The 26842-nt window shown below is 36.0% G+C and overlaps 1 protein-coding gene across 2 annotated transcripts in view; it reads right to left on the bottom strand.

The window, feature by feature from the left end:
- The window catches only part of htr1fa (5-hydroxytryptamine (serotonin) receptor 1Fa), a 42584-nt gene extending 24185 nt beyond the window's left edge, over positions 1-18399 (bottom strand). For both annotated transcript variants that reach the window (XM_028435747.1, XM_028435745.1), the window contains exon 1: positions 18254-18399. The gene's annotated coding sequence lies outside the window, so the exon portion shown is untranslated. The remainder of the gene's footprint in view (positions 1-18253) is intronic.
- Positions 18400-26842: the final 8443 nt, after the last annotated feature.

Genomic DNA, 26842 nt, shown 5'->3' with positions numbered 1-26842 from the left:
TTTTAGGGGAAAATCTGCATTTACTTATGCATTAGTGGTTCCCAACCAGGGGTATGAGTAACCTTATGGGTAGTTGACATCTCAGGGGGTACACAAAAACATCTGTCAATTGAATGTCTAAAATTATAGGAGGAATTTTCCTCATCCATCAATAATACATTGTGGTGCACTCTTTAAAATACATGAAAAGGTGAAGTTCAAAACCTAAAATAGCCAAAACATCAGAGATGGATAAAATCCATTGTTAAAGCTGTTGGACACAAACATTTTTTATCAGATAAACCCATTTGATAGGCCTCATTGATTAATAAATCAAAGACCATTAACTAGAAAAAAGCGTGTTTTCATCTCCAATCACTGTCTTCCATTTCTGGCAAAAAAAAATCTTTTTCAAATTAAAACCACACATTATCTCAAACAACTGTATTCTATTCATAAATATACTGTATATATTGGGGGTGGCCATAAATTTGTGGTATCAAAATGGGGCCACAACCCAAAAATGGTTGGGAGCCACAGAACTAAGGGGTAAAATGGAAATGGATAAAGTTTTCAGACAAAAAAGTTAGCAAACACTGAATTAGGCAATGCCATTATAATGTGGTGATCCAAGGTAACCATTCATAGTCATGACCTTTCCAAACACCACTAATCATTCATTCATTCATCTGTTGACTTTTGAGCAATGGTTGTCTGAAGGTTAAAAGCAAAGAGTGAAAATGAACACATTTTTAAACCTTTGATCTTTCAGCTAATTAAAAAGCACTTCTTCCTGTAGAGCTACGCTGATCATTATGCAACAATTCATCTTATGTCATACATCTGCACTCTGATGTTTCAGTTATGTCTGATTGCAGTGAGTTTTTAGTTACTCTTACCACTGTTCCTTCACCCCCGGAAGTGTTTAAGTGGTGGCCATGATTAAAAAGTGCTTGAAATATCTTTAAGCTGAGGAAAGGAGGCGCAATGCTTCCTTCATAACCTCCTTTAGCCTAGGAAACACTGATGCATCCTTTACCAAAAGGAGAACAAATAATGCTGACCCACAATTCCTCGCGGCGACAAGATTTAAAGGGACGCCCATGCCCGAGCGTTCACAGAAACTCACAATGACCGACGAGGGACGGAGATCATGTGAGTAACCAATGCAATAATATGCCTTGAACAACTTTAAATAATCTAACACCCATATCTTATGTTATGATATGTTATCAGATTTTAACGGACATAAAACAGACACTCTGTGGTTCTAGAAAAAGGCATCAGAGACCCTGTTAGCCACATTATGTTTTATTCAACATAATTCATATTTCTGAGTGGACGGTGATTGTGAGCAACCATTCGCTTCACTTTTTTCCTTTGATTTACATTTAAACCTTGTGATTATATCAGCGGAAAGTGTTATAAATTTATAGTTTTTTCACTAACCTTCGCGGCCATCGGATTATCACGTCACCTAGTGGAAGTGTGTTTGATTATCCAAACAAACGTGATGGCCTTTACCTAACTCCTCTCCTCACACCTTTCCTTAACCCTGGGGTGTCATCCACGGGGTTAAGTAAAAGTGGATAGGAAAGGAGATAGGAGGGACTGTTTGGAGGTAGCGATCGACTCCGTCATTTATAAGGAAATTCTATTAATTGTTCATTAGAGACGACCTCTGAGGAGGAGAAGAAGGAAAGCAGGTTCACAACAGCATCTCATGCACAGTTATCATAATGCCTGTCCTTCAACATACCACACAGTGAAAATATTTACTGCACATCTGACTCATCTATGCAGTTCTTCACAGAGCTGCAGAACTGTTTTTACAGTAATACACTGTGTTGTCACTTTGTCGTCATCGAAATGTACAGAAATAACAGTTTTAGGTGGGAAAAGCTTGTGATTTCAACATTATTCTGCCTTATCTTGCACTTTCACATGTAAATAAATCTCATAAAGAAAATGTAATGCACATACACTATCCAAGCTATAAATGACAGATAGTTCCTGCAGGATCTTGATGTATTTCCTTGATTTTTTTGGCCAATTTGAAATAATTAGTGGAAATTTTTGGAAGTAATTTGAGAAAAATCGCAGCAGTTGGAAAAAACTGAAAATACTTTCAACAATATTGTGGCGTTTCAGTGGATTTGTTTATTTTTTAGAAGGTTAAATATCTACAACTGAATTTAATCAACAAGATACATGTGTCATTTTTATTTTCTCCTGCGGGCCAAATTGGATACACAATACACAATATGTGGATTGTTGATATTTTGCGTAACTCTAACTAAAATTCCCTTTATTGTGATCCATTACTGGTTCAGTAATACCCACGTCATTGAAAAAAAAATAGCTGGTTCCTCTTTTCCACATTCCTCCTGGTTCTGGTTGAATATTCAGGACAATTATAATACTGCATAATAAATCAGCTTCCTCAGTGATGGTATTGAGAGGAGGAAAAAAGTCTTTGTGTAGATGATAATGGCAAAGTTCTATTTATAAACCACAAGTGCTCGACCTGAGCTCTCAATGAATATTAGAAAGCTTTTGCATCTCCAAAGCTGAGTAGAAAGGGTTGTGTGTCCATGAGAGTGGAGAGAAGAAGCTTTACAACAGCTGCTATAGACTTCACACAACTTCCGTATTTTGTACCGGAAATACGCAATCGTTGTGGAAACCTACTTCCTGTTGTGGTCAGGGCAATGGGTAAACAACAAAAATGGTGCGAGCAACAAGCAAGAGTTGTTGAAGCGTTCTTGTAATGCCCAAAAGCAGCTTTATTTATCCTTCTCCTCCTTCCCTGTTAACGGTGAAGCTAGAAAATGGGTGAGATGAATGACCAACAGAACAAAGTCTTCATGTCAGTTATAATCTGATAGTATGTCTTACATATAATAAGATTTAAAGTTGTTCAAGTCATATTATTGCATGATCTCCGTCCCTTGTCGGTCATCGTGAGTTTCCATGAGCGCTCGGGTGTGCGTTTCCCTTTAAATGTTGTCACTGCAAGGAATTGTGGGTCAGCATTAACTGGTCTCCTTTGGTAATGGATGTATCAGTGTTTTCTGGGCTGAAGGATGAAAAAAGCAAGCATTGAACCTCTTTTCCTGACCTTATAAAGAACGCTCTTTATTATGGCCACCACTTAAACACTTCTGGGCTAGAGGGAACAGTGGATAGTAAAGGAGATAAGAGGGACTATTACGCCGCAGACTACATCTTAAGGGGTCACTGTTCGCCACTTGAAACCAGAGTTTGATTACACTTCTAAAGGAAAAAGGGAGTCTGTGTACGAGCGGCAGCTGTTAATGTCGGAAGGAGTCGAGGTAAAAGAAATTGCAAAGAAAGCTTTGAAACTGGACCATGATTATACGATGATGACGACGCCCGCGGGTAAGAAATTCTACCTTCTTTAACATTAACGTTATGTCTTCATGGTAGAGTGGAGTGTTGTCTTGTTCAAGCCCTTAACAGTTTGTCAAAACATACAAACATAAACACAGACATTGCCAGAGAATAAATGTTAACGACGATGATTGATAGCATTCGGCTACCGTTAACGTTAGGCTATTGTCGCTACACACAAGATGTTCGCATTGTGTCATATTGCTTGTAACATCATGATCCATACATACTATCCAGACATAACCCTATAACCCGAGCCCTAGGTCTAAGCAGACACACTAATGATTTGTCATTCTAGGTAATAGTTCAGTAACACTTAGGCTGATTGTTCTCTAACGTTACTTACCTTGATACTTATGAACAAATTCTTTGTAGAAAAATGTGTATCCTTTATCCAGTTTCTTCTTCTTGGTGACAAAGTTTTCCTCTATGACTCATAGCTTATTTTTGACAAATTCGTGAGGGAAGTTGTGTCGACTCTGATCCATTTTAAATTGACTGGTTTTCTGCAGTGCTGACACTTTACCGGAAGTCTGCATACACTACGATTGGGTATTTACGGTTATTGTGTGAAAGGTCTATAGTCACAATATCCACCAGAATACCCAAACAAGTAAGTAAAATATAGGAACTCTATATGTTCTTTCACAATGACTCTTAATGATGAATAATAAAGGCTTTGAATCATTTGGTGCTTTGATTTGAAAGAAAAACAGTATTAAGAGAAGATTGGATGTAATGGAGGTTAATTATAGTGCACTCAAAGTGGAGTAAGACATTATTTACATATATTCTCATTTTATTCAGGTACGTAACATTCCGTGTCCTCTAACTGACTTCATTCAAGGACTGTGGGATGAATAAAAAACTAATTCTATAGATGAATAGTGCTCAACAATATCACGTTGTTGGTTTTAGGACCAGCTACAATTCTCAGTAATGAAACCAAGGTATATTTTTTCTTCTCATCATATATACCTGCTTTTTCTTACAGAATGCTAGAGCCAATCCCAGGCAACATTGGGCATAAGAAGGAGTAAACCACCCTGGATAACACAGATATAACACATTGGGGGCCACCAATGGGGACCTACCAATGGGGACCCACGATAGTTCACTGAGAGGCAGCATTTCTCACCAAACTAGATGAATAAAACTGATGTTGGTAGTTATAAAGTTTTTAATTTAACATTTTTTTTTCCCATGTTACCATGGCAACAACCACATCTTATTCAAGAAATATTTTAGGCTTAATAAAAGATGTAAAAATAAATGAATTCATAAATTAATAAACACTGTTTTTTGACAGTGGTAATGTTATACCAATCACAGATACAACGTTTTACCTTTATATTGAAAGGCTAACAATGAGATGGAAATTACCATCACTTACTTTTTTCATTTCATATTGATACAAATTCTTAAAGAACAGAACATTTACATTACATCTCTCTAAGTTACATGATTTTAAATGTTTTTATTTATTTTTTTCTGTTGCAGACTTTAATGTTCTTATTGATTTTAAGCTGTTGAATGTTTTCTGTTGCACGTTTTGATCATGTAAAGCTCATTGAGTCGCCTTGTGTATGAAATGCGCTATACAAATAAATGCCTTACTTTGCCTAAGTTGAGGAGTCGTGCTTAAGTTATTTTAATCCTGCACTTAAATTTAATCAAATCATTTTTTGTACATGATTGAAAGAACCTAAAATATTGACATTCATTTCCATCGCAAGCATGTATTATTGCATTTATAAAAGTGTGTCCACCTGTAAAGATAATAACTTTGAATTGAGCTGGGATTAAACGTTAATGTCTGTAAATTCTCACGAGTTGAGTAATGATGATAAGCTGCACAATCACGTTAATTTATTCAAACATTCTCACACAAGCGGATCACATGGAAATGAAAGCACCATGTTTTTAACATCGGAGCGAGCGCTGTTTCTTTTTCCAGCTTCAAGAAAACCTCTGAGACGAGGCAGTAGAGAAGGAAGGCCAACAGGTCGCAGCATAAACCGGACTATGAGATTCGTATGAGATCACTATTCATCCTTCAGATTCCTGGATCCACAAATAAACATTCCCTTTAGTATTGCACTCTGACTTCACACAAGTGTGCTTCTGTTCACTTGTAGATAGAAGAAATCAAAAATCAATTCAATAAAACCAAAAGAAATATAAAAGGTCCAAAAAACATTTTTTTTCTCCTTAACAACCAAAATTGCTTGAGTTTTGTGTGAAGCTTATATTTTAATGCCACATTTAAATAAAGGCACACTGTGGGCAGATTGCCCTGCAGATAATTCCATCTAACAAAATAATTTTTAGGCATCCTAGCAACAAGCGTTCAAACAGCAGCAGCAGCACAGTAAGTTTGGTTAAGTGTGTCTGTCAGTACATCAAATACAGTGACGTGCCGTGACCACTAGGGTCGGGTAGGCACATTGCAAATCGAGACCACCAATGACATTTTCATATGTTTCTGCTGGCAAGTGTTAATTCAATTCAAATCAATTTTACTTGTATAAAGCAATTTCCAACAAAGTCATCTCAATGCGCTTATCAAATATAAAATTCATAATAAGAAAGAAAAAACCCAACAAGATCCACACGAACAAGCATTTAGCCATCAAACAAAATCAACATCATAAACACCATTAAAGAAACATAAACAATTATTTTATATAATATATATTGAGTTCTTCCTGAGTCTGGAAGAGTACAGACGTGTTTTCAGGGGCTCTCCGGGAATGCAATACTCCCGTCTGATAACACGACCTTGAGATCAACAGCGAGCAGCGAACAGCTGCATCTGAAGGGAGCCAAAGAAAGCCTGAACCTGGGAAAACTGGGCCCAGAACATGACTACAAAAAAAAAAGCAAGTCAAATGCATGAAGGTACTCAGAGAGAGAACTTTTCGTTTGGAGAGTTGGAGGAACGTAAACAACGACTGGAAAAGAAAGCTCGAGGAGATACGGAAAAAAAGGACAGTGAGGAGGAGTAACAACAGGAACAATGACTGCAGACGAGAACACATCACATAAAAAGGACAAAAAAAAAAAAAAAAAACGTTAATGAAAAGATGAAATTATGAAGAAGATGAGAATGTTTGACTAGGGAAGAAACAAAGTTTGATGTAAAATTATCTGTGTTCAAATCAGGGGACGGATCTGGATAAGCATAATGCTTTTTTCCGTCGCCCTTTCCGGCATGCAAAAGGACAAAAAAAAAAACCAATGATGTGATTTTGCTCTGAATGTCAAAATGAATTTCTGTGATTGCAACCATGTCGGAAATGAACTGAATAAATAAATAATAAATATAGCCTCCATACTCTCCCAACAAGATATATCTCATGACACAGCAGCAAATCCGTTGTTTGCGTTGGAAACACAGAAACATGGAGAAAATGACAACAACAACAACTCAGAACAGCCTCAGTGAGGAGCATCCACAAAGCCAATCCTTCAGTTTGTTCCTTTCACTGTAGAAAGTATGAAACATTTTCTGACCTTACCTTTACTGAAGCTCTGGTAACTCAGGTGTTGGTCTCCCATATTTTAAAAGCTGTCGTTTTTCCTCAAAAAAAAGTTTTTGTATCATCTCTGGAGCTGTCATCCTGCCTGTAGTGTTATCCCGCCCACTAGCTAGAGAACGTAGCAGCAGCATTCACGTGGCATCTATTCACTAATGTACTGTGAACTTACGTATAGCATTTAGCATAGCGCGGTTATGTCCAAAAATCAGCTCTCTACGCTGCCGTTGGACGTAAATGGTTGTCATCTTGGGGACCTGACTGCGCATGCGCAAACACGTAAAAACACGCAATGGGAATCGAGGCAGAGGAGCAACTTGCCTTTGGGAGGGGGCGTGGCCTCCCTCTGTCTGACTGTGCAGCTGTTTCAGGAAATAGCGCTGTTTAGTAATTTGGGCTATGAAACGCACAAAATGCGGACACTTTCAAACTTATAGGTACTGTAGACTATTTAAAATTGATTTATTTTTTTTTAATAATTATATTATAATTAAAACAAATAATTGAAATATCAATTCACCCTTGGGTAGGCACTGCCTACCTTGCCTACCCTGACGACACGTCACTGATCAAATAGCAACATTTCCATATCATCATAGAGTACTAAGAATTTAGCATTCAGCCACTTATTTGCTTTAATACATTTTTAAGAAACACATTAAAGCTTGACAAATTGAAAAAAAATGAAAACGGACACATTGATGTTCACAGCTTGTGGGTGTGTTTAACTATTTTAAATCATTTTATCAAAAAGAAAAACTGCAGTTGGAAAAAACCCATACTTTAATTTGACTTTAATTTTGAGCTTTTCAACTCAAAAGGAATAATTAAAATTTAATGTGCAAAAAGCAAAAACAGACTGACAATTCATGCCAGTTTCAAATAAAAATCAAATCATGTCATGACATTATTGAGTAAATATTCCTGCCTGTGCTTGAACATTGCACAACAAGTTTTTTTTTTATTTTTTTATATCAAACTAAAACACATACACAGCCAAGATTTAAGACACAATAAACACATTATTTTTCCAACAATATTAGCATATCACATTTTCTCTCAACAATTGAGACTTTTAGGCATTAAAGCTCATATCAGGAGTTTCTAAGAAATCTATGTTTATGTATGATTCTTTTGAAAAGCGAAAACTAGTCTTTTACTATGTTCTACTGACGGTGGTCATTCATATACATTAATATATATAAGTCCCTCCTTCGTCCTATAGACCCCTATACAAATGGAAACGATCGCCGACTGCACCCAGCCAATAGGCTTTGACTTCTTGTTTTTGAGACTGTCAATCAAAGTGAATGCAGAACTGTGCACGGAAACAAGGCCGCGGGTCACAACAGCAAACAGGTAAATATGATTTGGCTCTTACCTGACCCATAGACCTAATGTATATCAATGCGACTCGATGTGACCGTTATCTTCCAAGATGTGCATGCAGAAAAGTAGAGGCGTGGCTTCTGATAGATTGGCAGAGGCAGTGGGAGGAAGTGAGGCTGTTTAGGGCGGGACATCGAGATGTTTCTCAGAAACTCCGGGATAGCAGCTTTAACTATGTCTCTGGCAGTTAAACGTAGCAGGGATGGAAAGGTATGCTTCTGGTACTCCACCGTATATTATGGTTAACTGAAATGTTTGACAGCACTAAATGTTTCGTGGAAAAATAAATCAAACTCATTTTCTTATATATGGAATACTTCTAGAGTAATCAAGGAAAAATTAAATACATGATATGTTCATTTAAAGGAGGTGGAGTTAAAAGGAATTTGCTGAATCTTGACACTACAAATGTATTAAGAGATCAATTGCAATAACATAATCCTACATCACATGATTTTAAAGGATTGTTCAAGGATATACAGTATTAACCTATGTTGCCAATGATAGTAATTTTGCCATCAAATGTAAACATGAAAAGCATCTACTGCTATTTTTAACAAAAGGTCAAACGTTGATGATTTCAATCCAATAAAGACAATGTTAATGTAATCCCAGCAAGTTCAGTTTTGTGATATTATGTCAGCCTGACAGAATTGTTGAGTTGGCCACACCCAGGAAAACTCATAGACACATCAAAGCAATCAGCAGACGCCTCTGAGGAAGACTGGCAGTTGACAGTCGAAACATGTCAGAGAACAAAGGACATTTCCTGAAAAAAGTTGTCTGAATAAAAGAAAACCTGAACATGCAATGTAAATTTAGTCTGAATATTATCTTCCTTTGAAGTTTAAACTATGTTAGACTCTTGGTTCTCAGACCAAACATTGGACTGTACCAACTAATCAAACTTAACAATATGTATCACAATAGATGTGTGTTCATTATCAATAGAAAATATGTGCGACAGAATATCCAATAAATTCACTGAACTTTGTTAGAAAAAAACACAGAAACATCCCCGATCCAGCACCGCAAGGCTTTCTGGGGGATGTAGGCAAAAGAACGGCTGCACATTTTGTTTGGATAAGCATTTATTCATAGTTCATATTTGCATATTGACCAATTTGTTCATTTAATTGAGGTTTTTCTGCTCTTTCCATAGTTGCGTTGACCGCTTTTTAAACGGTAAATATTACGTTTAAAATAAAAGTATTTCAATGCGACTATTTTTCTTCTGGTCCTTAAAAAAAAATTAATAATTATCAATATCGACTGACATGAAACACTTCTATTGTGATACATTTTTTAGGCATATCGCCCAGCTTTAATCAAACTAGTATTATTTTTAGCATTACAAAGAGTGTACGTTTATGGTCGTGCTGTAAGTTAAAAAACTAAACAAATGTCAGGGTTGTTCAAAGGACTTCCAAACTTTAAATGAAGGTCGTTCAGTAGTTCCTAACCTGTCAGAAAGAACCACAGGTCGCTTGTAAATGTTTCCAATATGTTTTTGTGCCTTACAGCCTCTTGCTAACACTCGTGAAGGTGAAGTAGGTTTTTTATCATCAGTTTTGAGTCGATACTTTATAGTAGACCCCAGGGGGTGACACCAATTTCATTTGATGTGGCAATATGACGGAGTGTTTCTTCCGGATTATTTTTTTTAACCCTATGAGTTATTCAAATATTGTTCTTTTGTCATTTACACAAAAAAACTGTAGAAATTGCCTTAACACTCTTATTATCCTCAAACTAACACATTTTACCTTTTGGGTCAATCTGACCCCAAGGAGATTTTCCTCCAGAAATTAATTTTCGGAAAATGATTGATGAAATTTGTTGAATACATACTGTACATCACTTGATAATAAAACCTTGACCTGTTTTTTTAGCTCCACTATCAGGCCTTTTTTTAAAAAAATATTATAATATTTAATATTAGTATCCAAATCTTCTCAAATCTTACTGACAAGATTAATGACCACAAAAGTATGAACCCTATTGATTGTGGAGATGATATAACCTTTCCTGCAGAGATACCATTTAGTCAAAATTTCAGTTTTAGAGTTATTGTAGCTTGAAAATCACACACAGACAAATAATACACAGCTAAAACAGCTTGGGGTCAAATTGACCCCAGAGGAACACCAATGCGTGCTATATGTGTTCAGCACATTGAAAATCATCATTATAATTTCATGCTTAATCAGTTGTACTCATAAATTGGAAAAGTTGTGAAATATGAAGCAAAAAAAAAGTCAATTATTGTTTTTTTAAAGATAAACATTGAATGAGGTCAAATTGACCCCAAGGATAATAGGAGGAAATAAACTATTGTTTTACTGCTGCGTTAGTTTGTCTCTCACAGAATGATCTTTACTCTTTTATTGTCAAGGAACCTCAAAACGTCATCAAAAGCCAATAGAAATATAACAAAGGAATCCAAGAAGAACTTTGTACTAATATCTCCAAATGAGCTCCTAACAATAAAAAGGGACTTAATAGGCTTATAAAATGCATGCTAAGGTCTTCAATGGGAACCCAGGGGTTTCCCCTTCAAAGCAAAATGGTACCTAAATGTACATTTCAAGGTGGACTCTAGTTTATGCCGTTTGCAGATTCATATGCATGCTCAGAGCAGGTCATGATTGCACACATGTGACAGTGTGCTGAGTCACCGCTGTTCTCGTCAGTGTAACGCCCCAACATATTGATTTGTACATTACTTTTGGACAAAAAAGCACCTTCACCTTAAAGCATTTCTTAAACTTCTCTTCAAGTTTTCAAAAAAAAGCTCAGTTAATTTCATTTTATTACATTATTGCACTTTTGGGGGCAGTCCAACCTCAAAAAGAAATGAACAATGGTGGATGGATGTGTGTGGCTGCAGGCCAAAGGCACCAGTAACTCTGTTTTATAGAGCAGCTGTGTCACAACAAATGTTGATAAAAGTGTGATAAATTTACCAAAATTAAGTTAAAAGGCTCACATCATCTCATAATAACTTGTCACATGAATGATGTAAGTAGTCGGCTATATGTTTGCTTAGCAGTTATAGCTGTTAGCTTAGAAGCTAATAGCTTGAACAAAGAAAAATGTGTAAAAAAAAATACACTTTCTCAGTTTAACAACTTCACACATTTGTGTGGTGCTTTTTCAGAAACTTAATGTAACAGTTGCCCAGAATAGATTTTTTAAAAGGCTTTGTCTTTGCCTTTAATTTGGAAAAATAGGCAAAACTAGCCATGCTAACAGATGACGACTGAATTGTTAGGGCTGCAATACATCTTGTCCAAGCTGAGTTTACCTGAGTTTACCTTGTATTGAAATCGATTATCAGCATATCTGAGCATGCGCAGCATGCAACCCTAACCTAATCCAATAAACTAATAAAACATGTGTATGTTCACTTCAAAAACAAAAATAAACAAAACTTCTTATTTTATTTATTTTTCGGGCAAAAAATTATTTTCCGGTAGTGCACATGCTTGCTCATGCGCGTATATGCTCATAATCAATCTTAGCACGAATTAAACTCAGTCCGTGACATCATGGACATTTTACAAACTCATCAAATTGTCTGGGTTTCCCGGGGACCTTGAATGCATCTCGAGGAACAAGTTAATTTAAAAGACCGTTGTCGCGTACTGAGTTTACCTCCGTACTGAGATTATAACCCTAACCCTAACATAATTCAATAAACAAATAAAACACGTGTCTGTTCATTTTTTTTTAGCAAAAATTAATTTTTTGGTAATGCGCATGTGCACGCATGCGCACATATGCGCATATACAATCTCAGTGCGATGTGAACTCAGCACATGACACCGTAACTCCGATAATATTGGCTTTATCGGAGAAATTCCACCTGTTTCTGAAAGCTAAAGAGTTGCTTATTCCAGCCAATATGGTTAATTCTGGTAATTTTCATTAAAGATACTGTTTTGTTTTGACTAAATCGTCACACGAGTCTAAGAGAGATTAAAAGAGACTAAACACAGCTAGATTGAAAAGGAAGAATGACAAGCCTCCATGGATGGGGGTTCTGTAAGACTTGAGTTTTACATTAAAGTTTTAATTTCAGATTGTTATAATGTATAATAAAGGTGATTGACTTGAGTCACCCCTAAATTCAGATTTGGTTTAAAGTCTTTGTTATAAAGAGAGAAATCAGTTTCCAAACCTTATGCACAATAACAACTTATTTATCTACTATATTATATTTTGCTGTTTCAAGGCAGATAAAAAGAAAAACATCCAATACTTTGAGTATGCAGAGGTCAGCACAAATGTACTCTTTTTTTGGAAATGAAAATATGGTCACCCTATGAATTGTGCATGTGACTCTTTCAAACTATCAACGCTAAAAACATGAAATGTTTGGAACAGGTGAGAGATGTTGAAGGATCGTTCTTCCATCAGACAACCTTTCTCAATATAAAAACAACAACAATGTAAAATGTGTTTCCAACTAATCCCACTTCCTTGGACCATCAGCCAAACTGAGACTGTATAATTGATGAAGTGCTGTCAGAGAAAAATGTGCCTCTACAAAAGCTTGGACTGTAACAAACAATCTTCTCTGTTTAGGAGCAAAGGCCTGTCTATATTAGGTCTGATTATTTATTCATGAATACTAAAAACCTATCAGCGACCCATTTGGTGGTACAAACAGCAGACCAAGCCATAATAATTGAAAAAAAAAACTGAGCTGTGCAGCTTGCCATTGGAAAATAGTGTTCTTTTATTATCACTCGTCATCACTGGAATCCATTAGAAACAAAGATCTCTACAAGCACATTCAATGAAGTCAAACTCAATCAGGGCAGAAACAAGAATCAACATCTTCAACAACAATATGCAATTTTCAGACTTTGACCACCATAAATACCCAGAAAAGCTCAGATAAGATTCAAATTTACTGATATTTACTTTAACATCACATCCCATCAACAAGAAATACAGAAGCAGAACAAGATAATTTAAAAACCCAACATAACGAGAGCCTCAAAATGCCTGAGAAAACAGAATGGGCATGAAAAATAAGAAAACAATGTAATATATTAGATTAAATTATATCATATTGAAATAATTAATGAATACACAAGGTGTGTTTTGACTGACTACTGCCAGTCTTTGTCAGAGGCATTTGCTGATCTCTTTGATATTTCCTTTGAAGTTGAAGAGATCAAAGTGGATTTCCTAAGAAACAGTTGTCTGAATAAATGACACCTTAACATATTATTCAAAAAGAAGACAAAAATAATCTTGCCGGAATAACTATGCGGATGTCAAGGAAACTTCAATGGAAAAATCAAAGCGATCAGCATACGCCTATGACAAAGACTGGCAGTTGTCAGTCGAAACATGGCAGGAGATCAAAGTGGATTTCCTAAGTAACAGTTGTCTGAATAAATTAAACCAAAACGTATTATTCAAAAAGAAGACAAATAGAATCTTGCAGGAATTACTACGTGGAAATCAAGGAAACATCAAAGCGATCGGCAGACGCCTCTGACAGACTGGCAGTTGTCAGTCGAAACGTGACAGGATATCAAAGTGGATTTCCTAAGGAACAGTTGTCTGAATAAATGAAACTTAACATACTATTTAAAACAAAGACAGAGATCATTTTGCTGGAATTACTATTTCTTATATATAATCTATAAAACATGCAACATGCAGCATGCAACAAATAATTATTTAATTAAAGAACAAGCTAAGAGGTCTTAATGTTGTATAATATTAGTGAAGCTCTTTAAAAGTCAGAATTTGTAAAATAATCCAAAATGTTCTCAGCTCAATACTTTAAATTTAAGGTGATTCAGTATGTGTGGCAATTTCTTTGTCAACGACATCCAATAGAGCACATGTGTCAAACTCAAGGCACAGGGACCAAATCCAGCCCTTTGGAGCATCCAATCTTGCCCACTCGAGAAATGAGAGAAAAAACATGAAACATTTAGTAAATTACCAACTAATTCAATTGTAAATATCTCAACCCCTACAAATACAAAAATACACAATATTTGCAGAGCTCAGTTTTCCGGTTCCTATAGCACATGACAGCAGCGATTTTTATTTTCAAACAAAATTTATTGAAAGAACTAATTTTTTCAACATCTGTCAAAATGTTCAGGAAAATTTAAGTGAAGATCCTGCAGTGACTGATATACTTACATACTTTATCCTTTATATATCACTTATACATAGAAGTGCAAACCAGGGCACATTAGTGTTGAATTGTGTCTTTTTTTCCACCAAAAATCTTAATCTCAATCCGGCCTGTCATTAGCCCCTGAGCTAAAATGAGTTTGACACCCCCCGCAATAGAGTGTCTGAATTTGAGTTCCCAAATGTGTGCTAACATATCAAGGTGTTATCCTACAGCTCTACATGATACATGCTGTAAACCCTGTACTGATTTCTAAAAAGTGATGGCACGCACCTCCTCGACATAAGTGAGTTTGGAAACCCCTGCTGCTGCTGCTGCTACTTGAAATCATCTCCTCCTGTTTAAACTTGCGAGGCAACAAAGCTGATACCCGCTGAGTCAGGGCACCAGGTAAGGTGCAACATAGACAAAAACTGTGGGAAAGAACTGAATTATCTGCAAAGTAAAAAAAAAAAAAAAAAGAAGTGCACCACGCTGTGTGACAGTATCACTAACAAACTGTGCACCGAGCACCCATTATCAAGTATTGTGCGAAAAATAATCAACTAAATTCAAACTTGGCCGGAAGCTGTAGCCAATGATTGGCCATAAAATGTGTCTGAGCCCATCTCCATCAGTAGTGCTGTCCTTGGTTTGACTCTGTTACTCATTATTAGCGTTCCATTATTTTCCCGTCCAAGAGAATTCCCTCTGTGTAATTAAACACGAGTAAATGAATCTCACTCCACTGAGACGATATGTATTTTTTTTCAATTCATTCAACAAGAGCAAGAGTAATATAATTAGTGAATATTGAAAATTACATCAACATTTACCTCCAAAGCACATTTATAGATGATTAATAAGAATCCAGTCTTTTTTAAATAAAGACAGAAAGTTCCTGTAAGAATATTGGGAATACAGAACAACTACATATATCTGATCCTAATGTTGAAGTTGGATCTGTTAATCCGTTATTCATGAACCCACTTTGAGGATTGCTACACTAAAGGTCCAGTTTATTGAAATGTGTCATGCATAAAAACTTGTGAAAACATTAAATAACCTGACTAAAGCTGAAATAAACCTGACAAAAGCTCTATTATATATGATTGTTTGATAGTGTGTGCAGTTAACATTTCCTTTAGATACCCTTTAACATTCATGGCGTTGAAGGACGTTAACATCATCATTCATGTTAGCTTGTGCTGATAGGTCAGTAGCATCTCTGAGTGTCCTTAACCCTGACCCGACCTGTCTTGGGTTGTAGCAAACATATGACATCACTGACTAAAAGGAGCACAAACACCTGAAACAAAGGGAAGAAAAATACAATAATCCTAATTTTGTGTTTTTTAATCCCAATGAGGATTAAGTACTTGAAAAAACCAAGTGTAGAAACGGGCGTGAGAGATAAAACTATAGTATGAGCGCTTTATTGAAACTAGAACCCTGTCCAGGGTGTACCATCCCCCACTTTGCATTCAGAAGTTACACACATACATTCCAGTGACAATCCTCCCATAGCAAATCTTAACTATTGTAATTTTACTAGGTAGGTAAAGTAGGTGACCCCGAGGAAGACCCAGGACACGCTGGAGAGTGGAGCTACTATGTCTCTTGGCTTTGCCTCAGAATGCCTTGGGATCCCACGGGAAGAGCTGGATCAAGTGGCCAGGGAGAGGGAAGTCTGGGCCTCGCTGCTAAGGATGCCGCCCCTTGGACTCGACTACAGATAAACAATAGAAAACGGATGCATAATTTTAATAAGGATGCTTAACATTAGGTTTTTTTCCAATATCCGTATGCTGATATTGTCCAAGACTAAATTTCCAGTTTGCGATATTAACCGATTTCGATTTACAGTATACAACACCCCCTCTAACCTACTTTTAGTGCTGTGCGTATGCGCAGTTCCCAATGAGTTAGGATGGTTGAGTTGTCCAAGGTGCTAGACTTAAGGATTTTTCCTTCTGCTGATGTAGGTTCAAATCCCACTTCTTCTGTTTTTTTTAATTTTTTTATTAATTTTTTTTTATTTTAACATATTTAACACGGCAAATTCCACCTTTAAAAATACATACACACACACACACAAAAAAAAAAACATTTTAGGGTATTTATTGGGTTAGGGTTAGGTCTTTTTTAATTTTAACATATTTGAAACGGCAAAAATAAAAATACAAAGAAAAAAAAACTTTTTAGGGTATTTACTGGGTTAGGGATAGTGTTAGGGTTAAGGCTAAAATAAAACTGACGGAACTATAGCTAGAAGGACACGGGTCCAGCAGTGACGGAATTATCGGCATTCGGCTTACTGCGGACGCATGCGCACAGGAAGTGCCGAAACTATAGCCAGGTTTGTCTGAGGTCCGGGTCCTGCCTACTTTTTACGAGATGCCCCACTGGATGTATTCCAAAATTAAACATCTCTGCAAAATAAGTGAAAGATAGTTATTCAGATAATTATTATTTTGGTAGTGGAAAAAGTACCAGATTTGTTTTTAACATTGCCGATGTTGTCCATCACAAAATTTCTGGTTTGCGATATTAACCAATATCTATATAAAACACACCCCCTTCCCTCTAACCTAGTTTAAGGTCACATGATGCATCTTTCCTTGGAAATAACAGATTAATTCTACTTTTACTGAGATGCCCCACTGGATATATTCCACAAATAAATAACATCTGTGAAAAATTAGAATACCTATTCATCTTTAGTAGTGAAAAAAGTGCTAAAATGTCATCTCAAACAACACATGTCGGTTGAAAAACCGCTATCAACGTCAACTGATGTTACATTTTATGTCAAATACTGGCAGATTATATTGGTGTTTTCAAATTTGACTAAAAGTATCTTTTGTTTCATATTCATGACATGAACAAACTGCACCTTGAATTGTTTGCTTGTTTGTCAGTTGAAGTTGCACGAAAAGCTGTCAAACCATCACTCTTCACCTCCTCCTCTTCATCACATCAACATATTTGGACAGTAAATGGATACTGATGCTGCAACACACTGGCTGGCACTCCCTGCACACATGCAAAAGCTCACATTCCCTCCTCCTCTACACACATTCTCCACCTTGATCACTCTTGATGCAATGATGTGGGTTTTTATCTCCCATCGGTTAGTCTGAGAAAAAAAAAAAAACAACCAAACTGATTCTGTTAGAAGAATCTAATTAATTGCAGCCAAGCATTCTCTAAGGAACTAAAGCATGGAAGAGGTTGTTGCTTCTACTTCCATTGGAATCTCATGCAACGCAGGCACAGTCAACAATAGACAATCTATTGGAGATTTACCAGCAAACAACGCAAAAACAATTATTTCAATTATTTTATCCCTCTTGATGAAGGGTGACACCTAATTCAAAATATAAAACTCACACAGCAAAAGCAGTTTATGCACAATCTGCTGTTGCATGAACAAAACCTGAGCAGACGCATTCAATCTTAAAAGGTAAAGTATAGAAAGCTCAGGAAAAGAAAATAAAGAATCAATCTGTAACAAGTGTTGAAATTATAATATCTGCTACTTATTAGAATAACTTTGAACCAAAAGCAATAATATCCATTAATTTAAAAATCACAATTTTAACAGCCAATAAAGACATTAACAAATAAATAAATAATGACAAAAAAAAAAAAAGATAAAAAAAAAACACTAAGCAGAAATGTCATTTGTAAAGAAATTAAATATTAACATCGTTTCTTCTTCTTTCTTAGGATAGAGAGTAAAGCAGGTTGTCTGTCAGACATCAGATACACTTACCACACCGAATCTGACAACAAGAAAGCCGAAGAATTCCGAGCACATCCCGCGTTAACCATCCGTCCACTGCGACCGACCGACGCTCACACCGACACCCGCACCGGTGCGCCGACGGACGGGGGCGCGCTAACGCGGGCGCGCCTCACCATCACAGCCACAGACTGAGCTCCGAGAGGTGCGTCAGTATGAAGGAAAGAAAAAGAAAAGGTGTGAATACAAGAGAAGAAAAGAAAAGAGTAATGACAGCCCCACACAGCCATACCTGCAAGTTTTATTATAGAGAAGCCTCAGTCTGTGTAAGTCTGATACAAAGAAAACAGCAGATCAATAATTTTCACACGTATTTGTGAATAATTAGCACATTTTATTCTTTTTCTTTTTTTTTCAAAGACATTTTTACAGGGGGGAACTATACAGGACTGTGGACACAATCCTATAAAACTCCAAAGACGTCATCCTTGCTGACTGAGATATAAACTTTATGTTCTTTCAATAAAGATAAGTTAGTCTCTAGACATTTAAATTTAAAGTCAACCATTTAGGAGCTGCAACTAAAAATATATATTCTGCAAAATATTTGAAACATTAATCCATTATTTACCAATAATTAGCTTTAATTGTGTTAAATGAATTGTCTGTGCAGCAGATCTCTCTATGTATCCCTAAAGACCATTTGACTTTGAGTTGATTTATTGTGATTCATTTACGAGAATAAACTTAGTCAGAAGTGAAGCAAGAATTTCCCCGAGGAAAATTGACTGCAAAAGATTTGTGAAATATTTAGATAATTGTACTAATATTCATGTTGGGAGTTATTATTATCATTATCATTCCTTTGAGTGTCATTTGCACATTGTTGTGTTTTTTTAAAAAATTATTTTCTCTTGCTGTTTTTCAATTCATGTCTGACCTACAGCTCTACATGATGCACTATTATCTATGTTAATATTTATTTGTGTTCCTATTGGCTGCTCTTGTATTGTGAATTTACCTTCTGTGGGTCAATAAAGGCATATTCTATTCTATTATTATTGTTATTAGTGGTTATTTCATTATGCTCTTATATTTGCTACAACTCTAATCTAATTTGAAGTGTATTTGAAATCAAAAGTTACCCATGAGCAGTTTGATGCTGATATTTACAGTGTGGGGTTTTTTTTTTTTTTTAATCTATTTATTTATTTATACATGGCCTACTACTTCTGCCCTGGTCTCCTACTGAGAGGTAAACAGATGTGTGAAACAGCACAGTGGAGTACATGATGACCAACTTAATCCAAAGAATGATCAAGCTGAAAAAACAAACAGAAATAATATAATCATTCAAAACAAAACAACAAATAAATACACTAAAAAAGTGAAGTCCACTCAAAACAAAGGAAATGTCATGTTTTCTAATTCCAGCTGCTGTTCGTCAGTCATGTATAAAATATTTAAAGGGATCCTTATTTAATTGGGATTATCTTTGAATCCAGGATATATTTATAGTGATATTGAAATAACTTCAATTATCAATCAGTTTAAAATGGATGCAACCTCGAAAACCTTAGAATGAATAATAGCTATACTGCTATTATTTAAAAGTACTAAAAGTATCATCATTTATAAATTAAAACAGTTAAGTCTTAAATCATTCAATTCTTCTGAAGAGCATGGTTTGCAGGTGATTAAAGGTCTGTTTGCATCAAACTGTGAATCCACTGAAGAAAAAACATGTTTTTTAGAAAAGAGGCTTGTGAAATATGCATCCTTTACATTGTTTGCATGTAAAACACTGATTATAAAATGAATTATTTTATAATCCAGAGTTGGAGGATGTGTTGCGTTAGATTTTCTATCAGTTTCACAAATCACCTCCCCCTGAACAATGCACTGCATTGATTTAAGCCTGGTGTTATGCAAATGTTATGTATATACATTGATTGTTATTTGGATTGTCAAGACTGCCTGTACCCAGTTCATTACAGCCCACATTTTATTATCTAAATGGGACATTTTCTATCGAGCTACTGTACATATGTATAAACAAGAGAGATGAGATTTGGTTCAATGCAAAGAGAATAAAATAGAATAAGAATCACTTTCTGAGTTTCTGCAGTGCAGTCGTTGGCCTCGGATAAATAGCAATACCAATAATAACGACACTTCAGTGAAGCTCAAGATTGTATTAGTCACGGGGAACAGAATGTGTGCTCCAGAATGAGCCATAACTTTTATGTAATCGTGGTGCATAAAGTATCCACCTTTTCAACTGTTTGAATTACTTACCATCATGGTAAATACTTCTTATTTACCATGATGGATATGTATCAATCAAGCTGAGTGGTTTTTACAGGCCCTAAATTAACCTTGATGAGTGTTTTTTTTTAACATTTGACCCATGTAGGGTCACCTTGTTAAAAATAAATAAATAAAAAATTCCAAATTGAAACACAATCTTAACCCCTGTGCACTCCTTTAGACTTACATACACCAAATTTGGTCATGAGGTTACTTAGTGTAAGTATTTTGCGTATCTCCTTTTTTATACACTTCCAATACACGGACTTTGGAATTAAGCAAATAAAAAGTAAAAAAAAAACAACAGTGGTCAATTGTCATACAACTAGCCTTAAAAAGTAGCAGAGTACTGAGAGGCAAACAAATGTAACTTTTGGTCACAAAGATGCTCCGAGGGTTAAACAACAGTATATTCTGTATTTTCACTCTCTCAAATATGAAACAAGTTCAAATGAAATACAGTAAATATACAGTATATATCAGCTGGCATAACTTGTCACTAATTCTGCTAGACTCCGCATTTGTAATACAGCATAACAAAAGCATAACGGTTGGAAACCATACGCAGAGTTTGCAGGTTATATATAAATAAATAATAGTTTTCTGCTGCTTTGATTCTAACATATTACTCTTAGTTTCATGTCACAGATTATAGTTCTATCTCAGGTGTGTAGTTTTCAGTTAAATGGTCCCAAACTTTTGAGACTTTAGGTTGGTTCTTCTTCTGCTGCGCAATTCTTCTTCACAATGTACAGCAAGAATCTCAAACAACTGCTTTATAACCTGAAAACCTTTTGAATGGCTGTTCACTTGACATACTGTTTAAAGTTTAGACGAAAAATATGTAAATATCTTCCGATTTTGTACAAATTGTTAATAAATAACAATGCTAATTTAATTTCTGTCCAGAATTGGAGTGAGAGGCTCTAAACGGTGCAGAAAGACTCCTGTTCAGCAAGTCCTTCATTATTCAGTAATTCATTATTTGTGTTAATCGACCTGTTTTTCTTTTAATTATCAATCTGGAAATACTAAAAGGTCGTACACAGACAGTGTTACGCTTTGCTTCACCACAGTATGATGAAATTACTTTATTGGGATTACTTCACATTAAAAAAATATTACAACCACCTGCTGCTGTTGCTAAACAACCATGAACATTTTGTCTCTTTTAGAAAATGAAAGTCGAGAAGTTAATGAACTGTGGTTATGAATTAGTGTCTGGTTATAAGCCAGCTTTAAGCTTTAATGCCATCCTCCTGATCCAGACCCATACTACATGTTAAACATAAGACCTAAGTAAGAGAATATTAAATGACTTCAGCTAACAATCACCCCTCAACTTAGAATTTAAAAATGAAAACATTATAATTACCCTGGGGAATATAAAGAGGGGTAAACTGATTGCATGTTTTTTTAATGTAGCATAACAAGACTTTATTGTGAGCGTGCAACTCAAGAGTAAAAATACACTACAGTAGTTGCTCATCCACTCCTACGGTCTCTTTCACTCACTGTTTGATGTCACCATGTGAGTTATGTAACAAGGTCAAAGGGATGGTCGTATACGCAGGTAAACACAGCAAATGTGCCCTTCTTAACGTTCAAATATCTCAGGAATAACAAGAGGTTGGACTTCAATGAGTTCAATGTTTTATTCAAGAGTTGGTACAGTTTAAAAAGACGGAGGACGAAAAGATAATATGAAATAACGCTTTTATAAATGATCAGAAAACCACGTTTCCAAGTAAAACACGTCTTCGACACCCACCGTAGAGAATTGACTCTCTAAAACATGTTCACTGACAACATGCAACCCCTAAAATCTATTTCACAGTCCTTAAGCTCATTTTGGAGAAACTCCAGGTTTTCCAGACCAAGTATTCCCTCAGTGGTCCAAACGTGGTAATTTTACAAATGAGAACAACGAGGGATCCTATACTGACCAGACGCTCAAATCGACTAACCAAATCCTTTCCATGTGGAGCATTAAATAGGTATTGTAAAAAGAAATGGAAAAAAAAGAGAAAAAAATATGCAGTAAAGCCAGTTGGACAACATGCAGCAACAATCACAACTAAAACTGGAAAAAAGGGCAATGCTTCAGAACAAGGCCAAGATCTAAAGGAAACCATGGGTTTGTCCACATAGCATTACGGCATGTACTTATTTTTAATAAGCAAATTGGGATTTTCTTTTTTGGCACTTATAAACCCTTTCCACCACTTTTCCCTCCTAATGTCACATGTTGATCCAATATTGTGACTTGACATCTTTTCACCATATTTACCACCTTATTTTTTTTTCCAATTTAACTACATTCATGATTCGTCATGCCCATTATTTGCCAGTTTAAAGTACGGTGATTGGTCCTACTTTTTTCTCACACTCTTAAAGGTGCAGTTGGTAACTTGGTGGAGAGAGAGAACTTAACATCAAATTTGAACAAGTACAACTTTCAGATCCCTCCCCCTGTAAACCACAAAACAAAACCGATAACACTGTCAGGCCACTTCATAAAGATGTTGTCTGCTATTTTCTAATAAAACAACACCAACCAGTAACGTTAGCATTAGTCTTAGTGGATGTCTGTGCCGGAGATCGGGAGCTGCAGCGATCACACACACTGCCAATCACCTGGTGTAAATAAAAGTGCTCATTTGAGCTTAAACGTTGACGTTGTGTCCCCCCTTCTTATTTGCTGCGGCTCAAACAAGCATGGGCCGTAACAAGGAGGTATCGGCTTTTGGAGATGTGAGCTTGACCGAGCGAAAGGGGGCGGGGGCTGTGATCGACAGCTGTCAGACAGTCCATCAAACACAATCCTGGCTCTGATTGGTTATTTTTGCTCGTTCGCTATGGATTCTGGCAATTTGCAGTAGGAGCAGTAGGCGGGACTTAATGAGTCTGTTTTTTTTTTTTGTTTTTTTAATTGATTACTAGTTTCATGTAATGCTGTCTTTATATATATAGTGACAGTTTTAGCAAATATGACAAAATAAATCACTTTTATAAAAGTTTCCAATTGCACCTTTAGGCCAATATTGACACTTTGAACCCTTTTTACCACTTTTTCTGTCTGTTTTTGGCAACTTTTAACCAATTTCTGACGATTTTGAAATCCCATTTCACCACCTTTTCCACCATTTTTTTCCCACCGCATGACTGTTCTTGAATGATTATGTCTGTGTTCAACCACCTTCAGCTACAGTGGGGGTCCCCGGTCTCTGGCACCTTTATTTTGGGGGGTTGTGAGCTGAAAAGGTTTAGAGAAAAAACCACTAGTTTAGAAAAGTGTTTCCCAACCTTTTTTTGTCCCATGTATATACCGCTTGTTTAATGTTATACATTGTTAATTTGAGCCTTTTCCTGTGTCTTGTCAAAAATCAACCTTAGAATAAAACATTTATATTTATTTATTTATAAAAAAATTAAAAATAAAATAAAATAATGTATTTGAAAGAGTTGCACCTCAATTTATTATTGATGGATGAGGAAAAAGTATATGTACAGTACATGTAAGAAAAGAGCATTTAAAGCTTAAGTTTTTTTTTTACATAAAACTAATATTCTCAATTTAAGGCCAATCTTTAGTCGGACTCGTATTTAAAACAGCATGTCTGCTTAATGCAAACTGTTATTTAGAGTTTTACAGTTAGCCAACAGAGGTACACAGTAGCCCTACACAACATGAGTAAATAATTATTAGGTAGGGATATTTAAACTGCTTGATTCTTGACTAAAAGTTATATTAGTTTTGAAGAGTGGTGTTCATGAAGACTGATATTTTGTGACTATAGCCCTGATGACGGCTAAAATAAATTCTGAGCATTTCTGTGTAACGAATCACCACATTGCCCCCTCGCAGTTTTAAAATATTTTACACTTTTCGGGATGAAATAATCACTGATGAAAGATCATCTCTAAATCTTTAAATACACATCAGCTATTTCACCACCTACACGAGGCATATCAGAGGCAAAAACCAGTCAGATGAACAAATTATTCATTCCACAGTGTGGGAATTGTCGTGACGGTAGACGGTGCTAAACAATCATGGGTCTCACTTGTGTAACATGCAAGTTTACAGTTCTATTAGTCATTCAAGAGAAACAAATGGAGAGCGTGACTTTCGCTTTTTTGTTTTTTTGTTACCACAACGCTATGATTACCAAGCGATTGTAAGACCTTTGGGGTTATGTAATGGGACAACTGGTAGATGTAGACATTTACTTGCAAGGTGATTGCCAGGATTTCAATCAAAGTATAAAAAAAGACTAAAAAAAACAACAACAACCACAACAACAACAATACCAACAACAACACATAAAGGAGAAGACACTAAACTAATATCGCCATGGAAGCTAGACAGGTACAAAAATCATCTAGAATTTTGGTACGTACGCAGCACTTTAATATCCAATGTGATATGATATTCGTGTAAGGGTCATGAGCCACCAGCCACAGGAAATTAAAGGTAGTGTTAAAGCAGAGCACATAACACCACACTGCCATGATGTTTCCTTATCAGACACTGCAGTGTTGGTGGAAATATAGAAATGAATGAATGTATTATTTATTTTTTTTACACCTAGTGAAACTTCTTCCACTGGAGCAAATTAGAAATTAACACCAAAGTCATGGTGGGCTTCTACCTTCAGTGGTTTGTGAGAAGGATGCATGCCAGCAGCATCTCAGGTGCAGAATAATATCCTCACAGGGTAAGAAAAACTCCTTTGAAAGTCAAACTAAACTTGTTTTTACTCAATCAAAGCTAAGCCAAGCCATGTTTCAAGGATTGTTACCATGTTTAATGTCCTGAAGAGGCAACTACAAAAACACGACAAACATTTCCCTTTAAAAGAGCTCAGTTTTAGGCGTTATAAAGCCATGAGCTACAGGAATAAAACAGTTCTACTTTTTTGGTTTGTAGCCTGAGGGTAGCAGCCTAAACTCTTTGAACAGCAGTTAGCAGGGATCAGTCACGCTAAAGGATTAAGGATCTCACCCTGTGGAGATATAAGAGGAAAAATTGATCTGATATAACAATATGTCGCCAATAATTCCAGCAAGATTATTTTTGTCTTATTTTTGAATATGTTAATATGAAACATGTCGGGAGATCAAAGTGGATTTCCTGAAGAACATTTGTCTGAGTAAATGAAATTAAAATATTAGGCGGCCAATGTTTCTATTAAAGTAATCTCCAAATTAAAGGTACACCAAGTAGAAGCTGTTATTACAGTAAGTCAGTGATGCTCAACATGTGGCTCTTTATGTCTTAAGTTTAATTATTATTCCCCCAAAAAAACCGTAAAAGGAGACACTTTTTAACCCCTTCTTCCCTATTTCTTTTGGCCATTTTGCAACTTCCTTTGTCCCAATTTCAAAAGTTCTGACACTGTTTTCAGACTTTAGCTACCTTCTGCCAATATATTTTTTGTTTTTGTTTTGTACCGTAAGTTATTTTTGACACTAATCAAATTCTTGTCCTTCCTTCATTTTTTTGCCCACTTTTTATCCAAATAAGTTATAAACAAATACCATTTGTTTCCTTTTTTCCTTTCATTTTTCCTCTTTTTGTTCCACATTTTTGCCCTTTTTCACTATCGTTTGGCACATTTAGCCTTTTATGATTATTGTTTGGCACATTGTGCCCATTTAAGCTACCCTTTGCCATTACATACCACCTGGTTCCTTTTTATTTGCCCATTATTTAGCCACTCTTGACTGCTTTTGGTCCATTTGAGTCACTTTACACTTTTTTCTTGCCATGTTTTTTGCCACTTTTGGACCATTTTTGACCACCTGTTACCATATCTGCCTCCACTCACTCATCAAAAAAAAAAAAAAAAAAACATAGCAGACCGGACAGGCTCACTTTGGGTCTACAGCCCACCGTGATGATGCCAGGTATGCCAGATGGGACAGTCCAGCCCTGTGCACACTTATGTTTGATGGTATGTTATAAAGTGACAACAAAATACTCCATTTAACTGCCTGTTAGAATCTAGCTCTTTCATTTCTCAAGTGATAGGTGTGTGCGTGCGTGCGTGCGTGCGTGCGTGCGGGTGTGCGTGTGTGTGTGTGTGCGTGTGTGTGTGTGTGTGTGTGTGTGTGCTGAGAAAGATGCTCTCACTTGTATAATCTTCAGTGCTGGGAACATTTTATAAAAGAAAGCAGACGCCACTGCAGACAGACAAAAACATTAATACATATTGATTATGCAGTTATGCAGTGTTTTAGTTTTACAGCTGGGATCAAATCAAAGCTCAGATCAGAGGCGGAATCTTTATCCTCTTATAGAAT

Source organism: Gouania willdenowi, chromosome 21 (genome assembly GCF_900634775.1).
Source record: "Gouania willdenowi chromosome 21, fGouWil2.1, whole genome shotgun sequence".
Classification (NCBI taxonomy): domain Eukaryota; kingdom Metazoa; phylum Chordata; class Actinopteri; order Blenniiformes; family Gobiesocidae; genus Gouania; species Gouania willdenowi.
This window is presented reverse-complemented; position numbering and strand designations above follow the sequence as displayed.